Source organism: Oreochromis aureus, linkage group 18, assembly GCF_013358895.1.
Source record: "Oreochromis aureus strain Israel breed Guangdong linkage group 18, ZZ_aureus, whole genome shotgun sequence".
Lineage (NCBI taxonomy): Eukaryota > Metazoa > Chordata > Actinopteri > Cichliformes > Cichlidae > Oreochromis > Oreochromis aureus.
The window spans coordinates 15,307,909-15,327,540 of record NC_052959.1 but is presented as its reverse complement, the minus strand read 5'-3'; positions in this window follow the sequence as shown (position 1 = coordinate 15,327,540).

Here is a 19,632-nt window from a genome sequence, read left to right as displayed (position 1 = left end):
TTTTTTAAATTTGTGCATCCAAAGTTTGTTTGTGGTAGCAACTGCATAAGCAGGTTATTTGTGACATCTTCCCCTCTAACCACATTTTCTAGTTACTCTTAAGCCAGATAATAAATGTTGCCTTTGCCATCTCTTGTAAAGCTGTTGTCAGAGTATATACAGCATCATTCTTTCGGTCCCCTTTCAAACCTTGCGACCATAAGTGACGGTTGGTATGCAAATCAAATATAAATTAAAAGCTTTGCCCTGTGGCTGAATAAATAGTCAAACTCTACTCCTGAAGTCCCACAAGGGGGGCTAGTCCATTGTTTCATGGACAGGATGGAAGCTGAATTGCTCGTCCTGAATGCTAGGTTTAAAAAATCTCATGATCCTCCTTTTCTTGTTTTTAAGTTAACCAATCAAATCACTTTCACCCTAGAGAACACCCAGTGATCAGAGCTTCCTCTTTCATATTAGTGTACATCTGGCTCTGCTGCCTGAGCACAACACTGGATCTATTCAGTCTGCCAGGAATAGATCTGGTGTTAGTTTGAACTCCCTTAAAAGAGGGTTAAAACAATCAATGTGACAAGTCATAACATGATGGCTCAGATCTGTGGTGACCCCAAATATCTATTCTTCTTCTTCTTCATGATCAAGAGTTCGCCTTGTAATCGGAAGGTTGCCGGTTCGAGCCCCGGCTTGGACAGTCACGGTCATTGTGTCCTTGGGCAAGACACTTCACCCATTGCCTACTGGTGGTGGTCAGAGGGCCAGTGTCCGGCAGTCTCTGTCAGTGCGCCCCAGGGTGGCTGTGGCTACAATGTAGCTTGTCATCACCAGTGCGCTAATGTGTGTGTGAATGGGTGGATGACTGGATGTGTAAAGCGCTTTGGGGTCCTTAGGGGCTAGTAAGGCGCTATACAAATACAGGCCATTTACCATTTTTCTTCTTCTACTATTTAAAATGATCTGTTTGTTTATTTGTAGACTCTTGCCAAATGAGTTGATATAAGCTAAGCATCATTTCAGGAAGCTTTAAACTTGATTGTGGATTATCACTTCATTAGGATAGGCAGCAAGGCACAATGCATCACGTCTTCTTCACCCCAGTAACTGTTATGTGTGTTAGCAAAGACTGGACCCACACCACTGGCTGTCAGAACAGTGTCTGAAACCTTACTGGGTTATTATCTCTACTTTTCAGCTACTGTTATTCAAAAGCTCCTGTATGGAATTATATTTTTATGTTTTGGCTATCAAATGATTTATGACACCACAGCACACAGTGTAGGCAGATCCCAGGCCAGGTGAGACAGATCCTAGTGGAATTAAATGTTTCCATATCTGAAAAATGGGAAAAACATGCAGGAACTGCATTCATGATCTTGGCAGACACTGCAAGCCTGTGAAATAAAGTAGACTGACTGCTTGACTGGAAGGTACAATCTGTTCTTTACAAAGAGGACCTTCAGAATAAACCCTGGTCACCTTTACCCTGCACATCTAACCGAAAATATTCTAGACTCTCCTCAATGACTTCCTCAAATGTTTTACACCTTTTAAAATAATCTCATTAACTAAACAGTGTCTGCAATCTAAAGCGCATGAGTTCCTTATCATGTCACATGACACACACTAAAGAAAGAACTCCAAGCCCCCTGCTGAGTTGGCTGGTTATCATAACTGTTGTATCAGGAGTTATGTGGTATGCTTCACATACAAAATGCTTAATATTTTGGCACGTTAAGTAGGACATTTATACACAAGGTCCCAACATAAGCCACTTAATGGTCTTCCGGGTCAATTTAGAGTTCCTGTTTAAATGCACACAAATATTTTAGATTCAAATACTTGTTGTTATCTGCCGTTTAGACAGAGTACAATACGATCTGACTGAGAGCCTCAGATAAAGACGACTTATGACGTGAATGAGAGACTCACATCTTTGTTAAAACTTGTCAAGCATGTCACATTATGTGCAAGAAAGGTGTGCATAGTTTTCTTATCTTTAAATACCATTAAGGTCAAAGACTTGGGCTGTTAAGTCATTAGCGCAACTTCGCGAAAATAAGCAAGAAAACAACCTTTCATGTGCAGCTAAATGTGTCACATTATGCAAATGTTAGTTAAAAACTGGTTTTAATTAAATATGTGTGACAGGCCACAGTCTGGGCTGGGGTGGGACTGCCTGCTATCCAACGTCTTGTTTATAAAATGCCCTACTACTGTATGTACAAAATATAAACAGTATATATAATGATAAACGTCACGGGTTTATTGCTATATAATAAAAAAAAGTACAGACTTGAAACATAATCATTTTTTAAACATAAAAGGTTTGAACAGCTAATAGAAATTTTACAGGCCCTCTTTATTTGATAGAATGACATGTGTGCCATTGGCCTCTGGGCACTATGAGTACTTAAACCTTGCTCAGTTATCCAGATCGACTGTGTCTTTCACCATTCATGAAATACTACTGAGAGCTTGATGGTTTTTTCCAGTCCTCTACCTCCACGTGCACACTTACACACACATGTCTCCTTCTGAGAGCTTCAGGCTGTTTAATTCACTGTGGACATGGAGAAATATGAGTGCCGAAAAGCAAATATTAGCTTTGCGAAGTAGTATGTCAATGTGTGTGTGATGCTCACAGTTTTACACCATGTTGACTTTTGAAATAGAAGTGATTTCCTGTCAGGATTGCTTTTTGGGTTTTTTGTGGTATTGCTTTTCCCCTTCACATTTACAGCGACAAAAAACAACACTACTGTGATCCAAAAAAACTTTGAAGGATGGTATGTGAGGCATGGCAAAGTGGGTGGCATAGCTAAATGAGCGAAAGGAAGGGATGTCCTTCCCTTCCTCTGTTACTTTTTCAGTAACCCTTGGCCACATCGTATTCTGGCTGTGATGTGTGCGAGTGCGTGTGTGTCGGCTGCGGTTCATCTTTCATGCGGGGTACTGGTGCTGATGTCACATTCCTGCCTGTTAAGGCCAGACTGAGTTCATTACACACCGATGTACGTCACACACCAGTCCTACAGGAAATGTTTGTTTCCTTTTATGATTCTCCCTGTGTTTCCCATTAAAAGCACAAAGCGCAATGTTTAATTCACTCTTGTGCTGCCAAAATGAAATGCTCTCGCCACACTTTAGTGAATCATCAAGCACTTCAGAAAGAAAATTGTCTCCAAGACTATTGAATCATTTACTAGAATTAAGACTTGTGAGCTCTGAATACAGCGCACATTCTCGTCACATCATGTGTCAGTGGATGGGTTATAGACTGGTAGAGTGGTACAGAGGCTGCATGTGTGGAGATAAAGTAGCTTAAACATTTATCAAAGGCAGATAACATACATAAGCCTCTCCCCACTCCCCATTACAGAAGTTGAGTAATTGAAAGCTATAAAATTACTCATCAAGGTAGGGTCTTTCTTTTGTACAGCAGAGTTTTATGTTTATTTAATTATCTTTCTTATTATGAGCTGATACAACATTGAATCTTTTGTTTCCCTTGTCTGTAAATGGCCACGTTAGTCTCCGATAGACTGCCTGTTCCAAGATTGTGTTTTTTTTTCTTTACATACATGGAGCATTGAAATGTATGAGAACATGCTTCCTGTATCTCAGGCTTAAAGTGCCCTTCCTGTTTCTCGACACCATCATTCTTTTCCGTCTTTGTTCTCTCAGCGGGGCTCATTATTTATCCTCACTAATGATCAGCCATAATATCCCCTGTAGTGACAACATGAAACAGCACTAAAGCTTAGGAAGTCAAACATCTGGAGACGGGGAGGACAGATGAGGGGAAAGAGAGGGAAAGAATTTGGCCAGACATCTAACTGCTGTGGGACAATTTTACCTAATTAGTAACTTCTGTTTTCCCAGGAGTTTTCTCTCTCCTCGGTCTCCCTTCATCCTGTGTGTGTGGGAGCGAAAGGGACAGAGAGAGAGAGAGAGAGAGAGAGAGAGAGAGAGAGAGAGAGAGAGAGAGAGAGAGACATTGCAATAGGCTTTCTTTGTGAATTGCTGCCAAGGCCACAAGCCAAAGTCCTTGTGAGTGTTACTGGACTAGGGTTTCTCAGCTAGCACTGGTTTCCTCTCAAGAACAAATGTTTCTGAGTCATTTGCACAGCCCTTTTCCCTTCTCAGGCTTTATTTTGGTTCAGAACTGGTGCATCCTAATGCATTGTTCAGACCTGCACAGTCATTTCCCAGATTTCTTATGTTTATGGCTTTCCCATCTACCTCTGACCCTGCAGATTATGTCTCTCTCAGGAAGCATTATCTATTCACAAGAAATCTCAGTATCTCAGGTGTCCCACAACCTGTTTCTGAGGCTCAAGTCAACCCCCCCATTTGTGATCTATTTTATCATCATAGTTCTTTGGTAAAATACCAAGCTCCTGATATATCGTTTTATTTAAAAAATATCTATTTTTGTTGGACCACTGTTAGTGTTTGTTTCCATGCCATATCCTTTTTAAGTCCTTGGTTTCAGTCACGCTCTTTTAAAATGAATCTCCTGACTGATGATCCTGCCACCTTCTGCCTGCTTTGTCAGTCAATCATAGCTCATAAATTATGTGGGGGTCAAACAGATCCTACAGCTGGCGCAGTGTAGTTTTTTGTTGTTATAATTTTGGCTCTGTACACCAACAAAGAGGATTTTAAGTCAAACAAACAAGATGCTATTGTAGTGCATACTTTCAGCTTTAATTGATATAAATTGTATTTTTAGGAATGCGTGGGAATTGCATGTGTTCTTATAAACATTCCCCTTTTTTCAGTGGCTCGAAATGAATTGAAGAATTGACTGATAAGCAGTTTCAACACAAGTGAGGGAGGCCGTTATTAGACTATAAAACTAAATTAAGCCTAGCAGTGAGATTCTGGTATAGTCAGCATATGCTGGCCAGCTAAGCAACACCACAAAAGTCAGAGAGACCACAGTAAACAGTGAAAGCACATGATGACATATTTTCCATGGTTAAGAAAAACAGCTTCACACATCTAACCAAGTTAAGAAAACTCTGAAGGAGGCTCATATGTCAAGGTCTACAATTAAGAGACGCCTACATGAATGCATATATAGGTGGTTTGCAACAAGGTGCAAACCACCGGTCACACTCAAGAACATGAAGACCAGTTTATCTAAAAGAGCCTGCACAGTTCTGAGAAGTATTCTTTAAATAGATGAAACCAAGATGACCTTAATGAACCAGAATGATGGGAAAAGAAAAGTATCAAGAAGGAGAGAAATGGCTTATGATGTGAAGCATAGCATCTGTCATACATGGTGGAGGTAGTGTTATGGCATGGGCTTATATACCTGCCAGTGGTAATGTGTCACTAGTTTATTTTTGATGATGCGACGACTGACAGAAGAGACTCTCTGCTCAGATTCCACTAAATACTTCAAAACTGATGAGACAATGCTTCACAGTACAAATGGATAATGACCCAAAGCATAATGCAAAAGCAATCTGAAGGCACAGACATTTTTCAGTGGTCAGTTGGGTCACCTGCTCTCAATCCAGCAGAGCATGCTTTTAAGTAGCAGCCTAAGGTAGCTGCAGTAGCAGTAAACAGCACTATTTAGTGATGTTAAATGATGTTAGTTTGTACAGTTGTTTTGAGTCTCTGAAAATGGGGGGTTGTGTATAAAACGGCTGTAAATCCTAAACAATTTTTATACAAAACTTTTGGAAAACCTCTTGAAGTAAAGCACATGTAAAGCACTGTGGTGTGGCAAAACTACATAAAATCTGTCTTTGTCCAACAAATAATGGACCTAACTATATATTAAGGTGGATACAGGTAATGTAGATGAAATGGATAAAACCTAGCAGTTTAGAGTGTTGTGAATCTTCTGCTGAGGATGGAACATGTGCAAGATGTCAAAGTGAATAAAAACTTTTTCATGGCTTCTGTAAATAATTTTCATTAAAACCCTTTACTGGTAACAGACTACATGCAGTAAGCCAAGTCAGTGTAGTTTCAATCTTTTGGTAACTGATACAAGTTTGCAGCCAGTGATAACATAACTGTCCAGATGGCTTTGCGCCGTAAGCCAAGTCAGAACTGTTATCATCTTTTGGTTGTCTGAGCGAATCTGTGTGAGGGGCCCGCGCTTACTCGAGACACACACTTTAACAAACTCATGCGTACACGTGGAAACAGAAAAACTATTTTTAGAGTCATGGGGTCTACAGTTGTATTTTACTTCGTGGAAAGATAAGTTTAACATCCTGTGGTGTATGCGTGCATGGACATGCGCATGCATGCAAACACACACTGAATACACGCACCTTCCTGTTTGTTAAGTATAGAGGAACTAGATACAGTGCCCACGCAACAACAAACATGTGAGACAGAGCAAAACAAAACACCCCCTTGGTGCACTGTGTGTGTGCGTTTCCATCAGTTATAAATACCAAAGATGCAATCACCTGCAGTTTATTGCCGTTTTAATGTCAGTGTCACACAGGTGTGACTTTATCATCAGATATAGTGTTCTTTGTGCTCTTTAAAGAGTAATATAAATAGGCAAGGATGTAACTACTCATGAGTTCAGAACGTATTTATTTCCAAGAGACGAGAAGCAACCATTGACATTATCACACTGCTACACATTAGGAAGGAAACTCATTCATAGAAAGAAACCTATCTTCAAGACCTAAAGCTAGAGGAATTAAGTCAGACTTTGTAAATAAAGATAAGATTGATAACAATAACACAAGAGGCCCATAAAAAGTGTCACCAAAAAGCAGCTTAATTGAGGTTATTGCAAAGCATGCCCTCTTATTCACAAGGAAAATTAATAAAACGGATCACTATTCACCGGATGCCAGCTTTGCTTTTTCACATAATGCCCTACCCTCCAGAAAATGAAATACAGTCAGGATCATGGCACCACGCAGGATTACACAGTTACGCAGGTATTCTAAAAATAGCAGCAACAACATCTGGACCTTTGTTAACAACTAGCAATAACCAGGCTCATCATGGTTTATCCCTGATGATGCTGAGCAGTGAGCAATGCACTTAGCAATGCCTGCAGCGTACATACATCAAAGTGATGCAGCTTGTCACTTGTCACACTGGAAAAGCAATGGAGTCCTTTTATGGCCCAAAACTGTGATTTCAATAGTTAACATTGTCACTGGATAATTATTATTTATTCATCTTTTGTTATTTTTTGTTACTTTGTGTCTAATAAGACAGCATTTTAATTCTTTTAGAGGAAGCATGTCCACACCCTTGAATTATGTGGAGACACCTTGTGTGAGAGATTGTTAATCCACTAATGTCTTTGGTAGGAGGCGACTCTGCTGACTAGACAGAAATGAACGGCACAGGGAAACAGATGGTCAGAAGGCAGTGATGTGAGGGAGATGATGTAGTGAGGCTCCAAATAGACATTTTTAAAAGGGATGTCAATTATTAGGTGTGGGAATTTGGATTTGGAATAGCAGCAACTCAAAGGAAAGTTGACATGCGTGTGCCCGCATCATCTATATATATATGATGTGAAAGTAAAGTGAAACACATGCAATTGATTTGACCAGACTGCAGTCAGCAGCACTCACGTGACACAGGGCATGATGGGACGGACAACTCATCCCTTTTAAACGTGATCATTGTAGGCATACAGTCTAACTAACCCTTCACTCATGAGGCAGCTGATCAAGGTCATTCACATGAGCAACTCAGGCGCTAAAGAGAAAAATGAGCAATGTCATTCATGGCAGAGTGATGCAGCAGCAGTTTTATCTATCTATCTATTATTATCAGAAATGATAGCTGAAACATGCAGAGGAGAAAACCACACATAAAACCAGAATAACCTGTAATTAGTTATTATCGAGCGTTACATCATGTTTTTAGTTCAGCGTCTTCAGTTCATATCTACAAAGCGATCGCAGTCAGCTTTCAGTCATCTTCCTGTCATACACTTTAATAAATGTCACAGAAATCTTTAATCTTTTGACATGTGAGTTCTGTGGCTGTCTCGACCAGAACGGGCTTTAGGACAACTGAAACTGTCCACGTGGCCTCGAAAAAAAACTAAAAAGGAAAAATAGCTCAAGTTTCACTTAACAACCACTATGACATCTCAAAAACAAAACTTCTCATTTGTTAGAGTCTTTTTATCATATGATTACATCATCGTTGAGTACTTCCATATAGAAAAATCCCATGTGGTTCCTGAGTGCAGATTAAGCTCTACATGTGATCGTGTGCTACAGTCACAAGGGAAATATGCAGTGTGTGTTTGTTTTTTAAATTGTCTCTTTGAAACGTGGCGATTTGGGTAGGAAAAAAAAAAATCAATCTTTGTGTGGGTTTAATCTCCTGATCCAGCAGCTCACAGGATCACAGAGTAGGATTTAGGCCTCGTTTGGAAAAGGTTTCCTGCTTCAAAATGAAGTGGTTTTGTTTTTTGTTTTTTTAATTTTCACTATACAGTCTCCAAATTCTGTTTCCCAGTTTGACAATCAAGATACTGAAAATCCTCCCACCAGTATGTACAAGTATGTTTGTACTCCAGAACAAGAACAAGAGCATGCTGTAGGACGAGGCACCCGCGGCCCTCTCGCACCACATCTGCTCAATGAGGCACTTTGTGTTGTGACCACTGTGGGGGTTGTTTAAACCAACCCCCCCGTCTCCACCCGTTGACTTTATTAGCTCCACAGCCTCACCAAGAAAAGCTCTCAATGTTATGAAAAAACTGTGACAACTATCTGGAAAGATTAAGAGAAAAGATGACATATTAAAAAGTCAAATGACTTCACGTGCTTATGGCAATTACACGATTTGACACTCTTTCTTTTGCCCTCGCGATGCTTCTTTCTCTTCCTCTCTCCTCTTTCACTGTTTCTATTCTTACTCTCCTTAAACCCAAACAAGCATTACTCCTAAAGAGGGATTCCAGAGTAGCCTGACTGATAAGAGGGGAATTCCCACCCTGTGACACAAAGTTCAGTTCAGATGAAACGCTCGTGTTAAAGCAAGAGACAGTCAAGATTTATTTCCATATTTCCTTTAATATTTGGAAACACAAAGGGGGGATGATTTACAACATGGGAAATACCTATAGTGTGATATTTCCCTTACTTACACAGTAAGTGAGAGAAAAGAAAAGCTTGTTTATGAAACAGAACTTCTTCTAATAAAATGCTTTTTGTTTTCTATGAAGAACCATAAATGGATAAATGATCAATTCCTTTTTAAAATGTAGGGAAACCAACACGATTTACACTCGGTTTCATGTCCAAAGACTTGCAGTATGTTGGAAACACCTTTAACCTTTTATTTTATTAAACTGTGTGAGAACTCTTTGAAGCTAAATATGACATTTAGTGGCCATCGTGTAGCACATTAACTAGCCACAATAAAAACTCCAAGCTTTTGGACAACAATACACATGGGGATATAAAGACATACCAGTACAGAGATAAAAGAAATGTAATCTAATCCAGAGGGAATGAGGGGAAAGCCCACGACCTAACCGACTTACTGACTGACTGGAAGTAAACTCGGTGAGCCATGTAATGGGATTATTGTACTATATTTCAAGCTGTCCTGTACTGACAGCTAGAAACGTTGTATGACTTTGTTTAGAGGTCTTTGGCCCTGCGAGCCCCTCGAGCTGAAACCATGATGGATGATTTTTCTGTCCACCACCTAGTTTGGATCGTATCCCAGGCTTAGTCTAAAACCCACCAGGGCTCTGTGGTGCGCCTTTAGCCATATGTCACATAAATTAATTTGTTTATCTATAGCCACTCCATTACAACCATGAAGATCTAATTAATATGTATTATTTATAAAATTCTGTACTTGTATCTGGGTTTGCTTTAAAAGCATAATACTGTTACAAAATGTTTTTTGGGTGATGATAAATGGTCGACAATATCCAGTTAAACTTTGAAATGACAAATTTGGTATGAACGATGCCTCGCTGTCCTCTCCTTTTTGTGTTTATGCCTTGAAATCAGTTCCAGACATCTGGGGTTGAAGCACAGAAGCACATTAAATGTATTTTACTAACCAGGATCAATGTTAAATTCCACAGTTTTCACATTAGTCATTACCTGGTTGATGTAAAAAGTTTAAAGGCATAAACCTTGACATCACACTACAGTTGGAAAGTCTCTATTTATAAGATTACTGCGGGTTTGTGGAAATGAAAATGAAAAACAGAGTTCCTTGTTAAAACTAAGGAACAGTAAGTAACATTTAAAAACAGAGTTATATATATTTTAAACTTTAAATATTTTAATTTTTTCACATAAAACAGAAAGAACGACAGTGAGGGTCAGATAAATAACAAAACACCTTACTTTAATATATTTTTGTAATATTTTGTTAACCCAATGTTTTCGTTGCGACACGTACAAATCTCTAAGAACTTTAAAATCTATATATAACAGAAATATTTCATAAATCTGTCAAAAACGTGTTATTTACTAGCTAAATAACAAACCTAATTTATGTTTTTAAACATAAATTTGCTTTACTAGTTTTCTATTTTTTTGTAAAACGCTAAATCATGAAAAATGATAAATAATATTTTTGAATAAAGAATATATTTTAAATTAAAGCTTGTCATCTGTCTGCTGTGCTAATAAATGCCCTTATAAGGACTGTTCTTCTATTAACATTACATTGCTTATGCATAGCTTGGTGGAGATATCCTGCCACTACATGAAATAGGGAAATTCTACAAGGAGGAACTAGAAAGTCACTGTCATTTAACAATATGTTAAATTGTTGTCACATAAAAAAATGAGTGTGTCAGTGACAACAATAGTTCTTTCACTCAGCAAACCACCCCACTACCCATCTCTGGATCTCCCCTGCAACAGCCTCCGCTGCTTGTCATATGTTTTTTTTTAGTGTGTTTCAATAAAGTGCGGGGCTGTCCCACGGGTTCCACCTTCATCAGAACAGCCCACTGCTTGTATTCATAATCACTCTTTTAATAAGGGGATCCTAGAAAACCATGGCTCACATCTCAACTGTGTGTGTCTATTTGCAGAGGTGTATGCACTGAAGTGTAGGCGAAACAAAAGTGAGAAGTTACTTTGAATTTTAAAAGAAAAGTTTCTTTTGATGATGAGGGGTTTACCTTTTTTTCCTGTAAACTTTTCAGGGTTTACCCGTGTGCAGTTCCATTACTAAACCAAGCAGTGGGCCACAATGGTAAATACTGCAAGCTCATGGTTGCGACTTTGAAGAAATGAAAGAAGTGAAGAAGCGAAACAAACGCCTAATAGCAATCAAAACAACTTCTCTTATCGTGACAACAGATTCAGTACAACCAAGCTGAGATAGGCAAAGCTGGAAGAGTAGTATCTATTATGGCTGCCAGATAAGATTGGTGGTTATTGCTATGAAAGTCTGCTGAGGTTGTTTGCTTGTAAAAATTTATTGGTTTGTTTTGGTCTGCTCTGACATGTTCTCACGTGTTCATAAGGTTTTTTTCTTCTTTTTTTGGGTCATACACCAAAATTAGACAGTTTTATTAAGATTTTTATCTCTCTGTGTCTTCCGCTTTTAGCTCATTGGTGCGTTACTTTTTCACGGTGACCTTTCTCAGACTGCAGAAATTCCAGGGGCTGAGAAAGGTGGAAGCCAAAGGGTAGTGAGAGGTTAACAACAAAATGAGACACGGTATCAAAATGAACATTTTAAGGAAAGTTTGAATCATTCCACACAGATTAAAGTCTTTGTGACTAAATCTGCAAACAGTGAAATAAAAATTTTATTTTCAGTTTGAAGATAAATCGTTTCTTCAGTGTTTGACTTCAGCTCTGAATCCCCAGCTGATGACTACAGTGCTGAGTCCTCCTGTTCCTAAAGGGACTTTCATGGTTGTGCACAGTTGTAGGAGTTTACTCTCACCAGGGGGGCCGTGTAAGAAAAAACCTGTCTGCAGGCTACTGTTGTTCATGTTTGTGCTGTTGCTGTTGTTAGCTTAGCGCCTGCCATGGCAAGGCCAAAGTCATAAAAGATAACCTTTTTTTTATAGTGAATTTAAACAGAAAATTAAAAAAAAAAGAAAACTGACTACTGGAGCCCCTCTCTCTGTCTTTTCATTTGATTTTTGATCTTTTTTTTTGATCTCCATTGACGTTCCTGTTGAATCCAGAGTCAGCCTTCTCTGACCTGCTCTGATTCAGGTTTATCCACCTTCTGCTCGACTCCCTTTACTGCTGTGCTCCTACCTGATTCCAGTTTCTTTTATATCCAACCGTTCGTGCTGGCCTCATGACTCCTAACCTTCTGAGCATGTTCGCCTCCTCACCTATATGCCACCAGGTTACCCTTTCTAGGCCAATGGGTCACCTGGCTGTCAACCTGGTTTCCTGCTCTTCAGCTACTCTACAGTCACAGGATGTCAACTTGAAGTCATCAGTTTACATGCGCTCCAACTCCTGGGCCTCTCTCCTGGCCCGTCCACCCAGGATCTCCAAATCATCTGCTCATTTTTATCTGACTCCTTTTAAAAACATTGTTTTCAGTATCTGATGTCCTGCATTTTGGCCCCCTTTACTTGGCAGTCAGTAAAACCTTTTTTTAGCTGCTCTGGCCATTAAAGAGGGCATAACAATACACACACTCCCTTGAAAGGGAATACTGCATGCAGATTAATAGAAATAGTTGTGTAACAAATGAAAAACAGAAGATTAGGATTCAAACTTCGAAACCTGCTTACATCTTCACCTCTGCTCCTGTATATTTATTGTACATTGGTTTTATGGCCATCGGTGCTGAAAGTTTGTGAATCTGCAGTTTAAATCTGCTTACCAGTGACAGCAGTGCACACAGTGGATTACATAATTACAATTACATATACCACTGACAGATAGTGCCATGGTAACTGCTTTTGTGGAAGAAACGCACAATGGGCCAACAAAATGATTACCACCTACTTGCATTTTTCATACTTGCATAAATCATGTTAATTATTGGTCTTTATACTTCATGCACAAGTGTATTTATAGCCATACAGACACAGTATAAATTCCTTTGTAAGTGTTACAGATTAACCCAGTCACCCTAAGCCTGAGCAGAGGCTTGGACATAGTTCATTTTAGGGAGTCTGTATCAGTCTGTATCAGGCTCTAAAATGTTCTTTTGTCCATTTTCCAGTAAGCAGTCAGCACTCCCACTCTGAAATGCTACAGAAATTCCAGGCTTCTACTTGCAGGGCCAAAACTCAGTCGTGCATAAAAGGCATGCATGAATATTGTTATCTGTCTTAAATATTAATTAGTGCTCTCTTGGTCTTTGCACAGTAGAAGTTGTGATTACAGTTTCAGGAATAAGGCATGTCAATCTCGTGCAATTAAGTCTACACTTTTCTGATAGTTGTCTAATTTAGAAATATAGACAACTGCAATATGCTTAAGCTTAAAACTAATTAATCTGATGTTTAATGAAAAATGTTCTTACCAGTTTTGCAATTTATCAATTAGTCAAATCTCCTTTAGCAGCAATAACTTTCTGGCAGATCCTGACCAGATACGTAAGGTGAAACAAAGCAAGCTACGTCAACACAGGAAGCAGGTCGCTCCACACACATTAAGTTGAGACTGATAGCTGCTGCTACAGCGGACATTCCTTATCACTCTGTCATAAATCAGTCACCGCTTTCTTTGGTAACACCTTCAACTGTGTGCCCGGACACTCAATGTCACCCACTGACGCTGACTTTTCATGACCTCTGGTCAAATCTCTGCAAATCACTTCCTGTGGGGACACAGATTACACTTGACACTTATTCTTTACTGTTAGGATCTGTGTATAACTGTCTCCCTGGAGATTATTCATACCATTGCTACTGCAGTAATGACTGTATCTCTCCAGAAGGTGGATAATCTATGAAGCATTTTTGTAGCATTTATGCTTTAATGTTTAGAGCCAGGTTTGCGGGTGGCCTTGAGCAGAGATGTTCCTCAAAGTTTCCCGTATATTGTTTTTTAAGTAGGGAAGCCAGTTTCATCTAGTCAGGTCAGTCTTGGCGAAAGGTAATGTGACAAACATCGGGGCAAAATTCAGGCCAACATTACGGTCAACATCTTAAACTAATCGAGGAGAGACTTTTTGATTTTGTGGATCAAAAGTGACCCGTGCTTGCTTCCTCCTGGTCGGTGTTAGATTACATCAACAAGCAGCAAAATACTTTCTTGAGTGGATGACATTAAAACCAGCAGTGCTAATTCTAGTAATAATTTTAATACACTACCTAACATGAGCTAGCAAGTTGGGTGGTTAGTAGCCAACTAGTAGTTACTAAGGCCTTGGTCACACAGGCCTAGAGAACAGTGTATTCTCTGACTGGCCGTGAGCAGTTCATGGCAGTCACTCGTGAAACATTGGTCACATATGAGTAGATATAAGTTATAAAGTGCTCCACTGAAAACATTGTTGTGAATGCTTTGGTTTCTAGCAGGCTGGTAAGCAGTAGTTTGCATTGGACCTGTCTGCAAAAACTCTCAAATAACAGAGAATTTTCACTTCTAAAAAATGAACTTTTGAACTTTTTTAAACTTTTGAAATGGCTTCGTGGCAGCGTTAAGGCAAGTTGCAGCTTTTACATTAAAGGTGAATGTTTTCTATTTCTGGTTTGTGTCATGTTTTTTCAGGTTTCACTACTGCTCAGAGAGTAAATGGCCAGAGAAGTCAACATCTCTCATGTAAACTATGGGTGACAGCAATAATCTGCTAGTGACCAAAGCAATCACAGGGAGGTTTTTGGTGCAGCACCCTCTTTGATACTGATTTCACCTGACAGCAGCCAGCGACCACTCGCCAACTATTCGGGGAATACACATTTTCCCGACCTGTCTCTAGGCCTGGGACTGAGGCCTCAGCCACGGCATCCATAGTATAACTGTGTTGTTGCTTATCAATTTACCTGATACACAATACATATAATACTGCAACCTAACAGTGCATGATAGTCTTGTCTATGTCACTGGGTTGGCCAATGCGTGGGAAGCTCACTTGCACCTACCTGCACAGAGCAATGATGATGCCCCTTAATTGCCACTGGTGTCATATGGTGGCAATCACTAGTGTCATATGGGATTTCGTAAACATATACAAAGATATAGTTATCACTCTAAATGGTGTCAACGCAGCCTAATCTGTCTCGTGTTTTGCACTTCTTTACTCATTCTGTATGACCACACACGAGCTGTCTACACTTGCACTAGCTCTTTCGCTCTGCGTGTGCACCTGATGATACGTTTGCAGACACTTGCACAGACATACAAAAAGAATCCAAAATGCAAAAAATGCTCACATTATTGCACGTGTTATGCACACTTTCACTTTCCCATGCAAGTACTGTTTTATGTTAATCATTAAACAGTTTCATACGACACGTGTGATTATCTGTATATTTTAACTTACTTATCTGTGGACTATGGATTCCACGTATTAAGAAAAACAGAAACGACATGTTGCGTCAGAATATGCACACATCTTCAGTATGCTGAGGAAGGCTGTTGTTACCTCTACCTTAAAGTAAACTGACCACATCGCACAGCAACTGATCATGTGCAGGGCCCACTCACAACTGTTATACAAATCTTTCCACATTTCTTTACTTCAAAGCAAAATTTGTGTGGATGAGGTTTACCAGTTATTTAATTCAACACTTGACTGATTAGTGTGCACAATATTGTCAGGTTAACCACTGCATCAGTCTCTGCTACAGGTTGCATGCAAATACTACCCACTGTGCATTGGTTTGTGCTTAAAGGGAAACACAAGAAACTGACTCACATTATAGGAAGCTAGTTAAATAAATGTAAATTTGATAATAAATATAAAAATAATAACATGAATCAAAAATCTTGGAAAGTCACTCTTTAAAACTGGTAACACCTTGTAAAGTTTCAATTACACTATTTTCCAGGGAACTGTGCAGCCCCCGTGTCTTACTGAAAATATCTGTGATGTCTGACTCTTGTGCAATTAAGGGTAAGTGTGACACTACTACCACCTTCCACCCACTAACACACAAACAAACTAACACACAGGCACGCACACACACACAAACGCACAAAAATGAGGCATTAGCACATTACAGGATGTGTTGCCATGGTAATGCGACAACCCATAATCACATTGTGAGTGTGTGTGTGTGTGTTGATGAGTCACCCAGACTTAATCTATATTCATATCCAGAGTGCTTATTTCTGTCACATTTGCCACCACGTGTATTATTACTGTTGCTTAATGTGTGTTAACATAAATATTTAACTTTTTTTTTTTTACATCTGTAAACTTTGTTGATCGGTTTGTGACATGATCAAGGTCAATATTGGATTCTTTTCTATTTCTGTGAGTGTGTGTGTGTGTGTGTGTGTGTGTGTGTGTGTGTGTGTGTGTGTGTGTGTGTGTGTGTGTGTGTGTGTGTGTGTTTGAAAGAGGGACAAGATTGGATTGCTACTTTGTTCAGTGTCTCTAATGATTTTTCCAGTGACCACCTGCTTCTCTCTTCCCAGCCTCCTTTTTGTTATCACTCTCTTTCTCTCTGATGCATTTTCCAGAAACTAGGTCTGTTTTTTTCATTTTCATCTGTGTTGTATTGTAAGTGCACTGCTAAAAAAAAATCTCCTTAAATCTAACATAAATGTGAAATTACGCACGTCACTTGGGCAATATTACAATTTCAGATCATGTAACATTTCTGTAACATAACTTGATCTGAACTCAATGCTGCTTAACACCAGCCCACAAGTATAAACAATGGTGCAAGTACTCAGGTATAATGCAACTTATACTACCACCACGTGAAACATCCTAACTCTGAATAGCAACTTCAACTGATGGAGAAGAAGCCACCAATGTTGCAGAGGGTATAGTGTGAAAAGTGTGTTACCTGCACTAATATGTTCCCATATTAGTGTGAGGACATGCTAAATACAAGCTAGCTTGCTATTCCTCATCTGTTTTCTTATGTGTGCTCTGTTTAATACACCCAGTTAATCTGTGCATTGATATTTAGAGTGTTTAATTATTTAAAAGAATAAGTAGCAGTCATGTTTTTCTTGAGAACAGCCCACCCCCTGCAGCCTTCACAGGGCACCATGCCCCTTACTGTTTTATTACTGAGTGAGGGAGGTGTGTGGGTCTGTTTTGCTGAGGTTTGTGTTATCTCTGTGTTTGTAATTAACACTTGCTGGATGAATTATATACCTGGCCTCAAGCAGAGTTAATGATCTAAGGCAGGCTGGTGTGAACTCTCTCAGGCAGCTCTAAACATGTGTCACTGGGTGTCTTCTTCAGAAATTGCACGTTACAGTTGTGGTTTTTTTACTCAGATTTAGGTCAAGTTACATTTGCAACGCTGAATTCCTGAGTAAATTTTTAAGCACAGATTAGTCTCTGTCATTTTATGACATGATGAATGTTTTTCCTGAGTGGCTGACATGTACATGTATAAACATAAAGAATGCAATGAAATTTTAGTACATAGACGTGCTATTGTAATACTTGCAGATAATGGCCTTACTTGGAAAAGACATCTGAATGTAGGCATGTGTTGCTACAGGAACCTGCATTTGTCATTGAGCAATGGGGCCTTCAAAGATGTGCAGGTTACCATACCACAATGCAGTAATGGACCCAAATGTCATCACCATATGGATGCTTGCTTTTGAAATGTCACACACTGTCCCACAAACAACGACGTCCTGCTTAGCAGTTGCTGCTTTATATATATAAGCAGAGCACTGTTTAAAGGATTAAGTCATAGTTTAGATTTAGAGAACAAAAGATATACAGCACAGTGGCCAAGTCTTTGTATTTTGGGAATGTCAAATTACTTTAAACCTGGCACGGAATTACATTTTTCCATTATGAATGGTTTGATAGTCTTTAGTTTTGTGAGCTACGGTCGTGTGATCAAATCATTCTTCACCATGTGACTCTAAAGAAGCTAAATGTCATATAATCTTTAGCCCATGGTCACACATCGCTGATGCAATTCCTGTTCTAAATGTATTAATAGTAAATAAATAATAAATGTATTCAATGCTTCCCTGATCATCAGTTATATTAAACTCCTACAACTTATAAACATGTTGAAATTTTTGGACTATTTGCATATTATATATGTAAAAGTATTGATTGCTGTCACATTAACGGAAAACTTACAATCTGAATAATAATTTAGATAAAAGAAAATTTTGTGTAAAGTATCATACTTTAGCAAAGCCACAAGGCTCCTCACCCAGATCAATAGTCTGGGAGAGAGGCAGTAGTCTAATCAATACAAGCTCCAAATGAAATACGTCATGCATTTGTTATCAGAGTCGATCCACGCAGGAGGAAAATTGGGTTACAATGATTCACAACTGTCAATATGCATTCCTTTACTGGTGATAGAACGGGAGCATGTCTCTCCTAGGTCTAAATAAATAGCTGGGTAATGTCCTTGCTTGTCTGAATGAGCTGATATTCAAGCACACAGACATCTCTTTGTTGGCTCTTTCTGAATGTTTGCTCACTTCCCTGTCCTGGTGTTGATGTCAGAGAAATATGCATTACAAGCTGAACAGAAATCCGTATTTTTCACACTGTCAGATTTAATTTAATATGTTTGGGGCTCATTTTTTTCAGTCCCCCTGTTTAGAAAAGGAGAGAGAATGAAAAATCGTATGAATGTTAGAACAGGACCGTAAAACATGGGGCACAATGCCTCTTTCAGCTCAGACGGTGCCATGCCAAGTGAAAGCGAGAGAAAGGAAGATACCTGAAAGAGGAGAGACATCTGATAGTCTCCTTTACACACACACACCAAGCCGACCATCCGTGCATTCAGACACAGGCAGACAGTTCCCAGAGGTACTGCTTTGGTGAATAAAAATCAGAGGCCATGCTGCATTATTTTCTACCATCCAACCATCCTTTTCCAACTCTTCTGCTTCCTTTTTGACTATGGCTCCGGTCATCTCCATTTTTCTCCACAACATTTTCGTTATGATTGATTTCCTTCTTCACCTCTACCTTTTCCCTTTGCCTGCCTTTCTTTGATATTTGCACACTGAAATTTTCTTTGATTTTTTTCATTCAAGCAGTCCCTCCCTCACATACGGTCTTTTTCCCTCCCTTATTTCTACTGCATACTGGACTGTAATTACAGCAGTGTCTATTTGAATAGGAGAAACAGAATACCAAACAGAGAGCGAAACATGAGAAAGAAAAAGAGAGTGGAATGATGTCACAGCTCAGAAGTGAATAGCCAATATAACAGGGTCACCACCACACGTCATCCACACTGTCATCATCTTTTGGTTAATGGTAGTGTGTTTCTAATGCATTCCACTAACTCATGCTTTTATTATTCCCATGATAGTAATATGACAAGGCCCTCAGACAAAACGTATTTTCTACTAAGCTGTAGTCAGTTAGTTCAGAGTGAATGTCATTCTAAAGTGTAATATAACTGCAGTTATTTTGTGCATCTTTACATAGCTTTTTCCAGAAGTTTACATAGACTCATCACAGGCATTAATTTAATGATAATTTGGAGCTTTTAAGGATTTCTTTGAACTGATCTTCAAACTTTAGACCTACATAAGGCCAAAAGTGTACATACAGGCACAT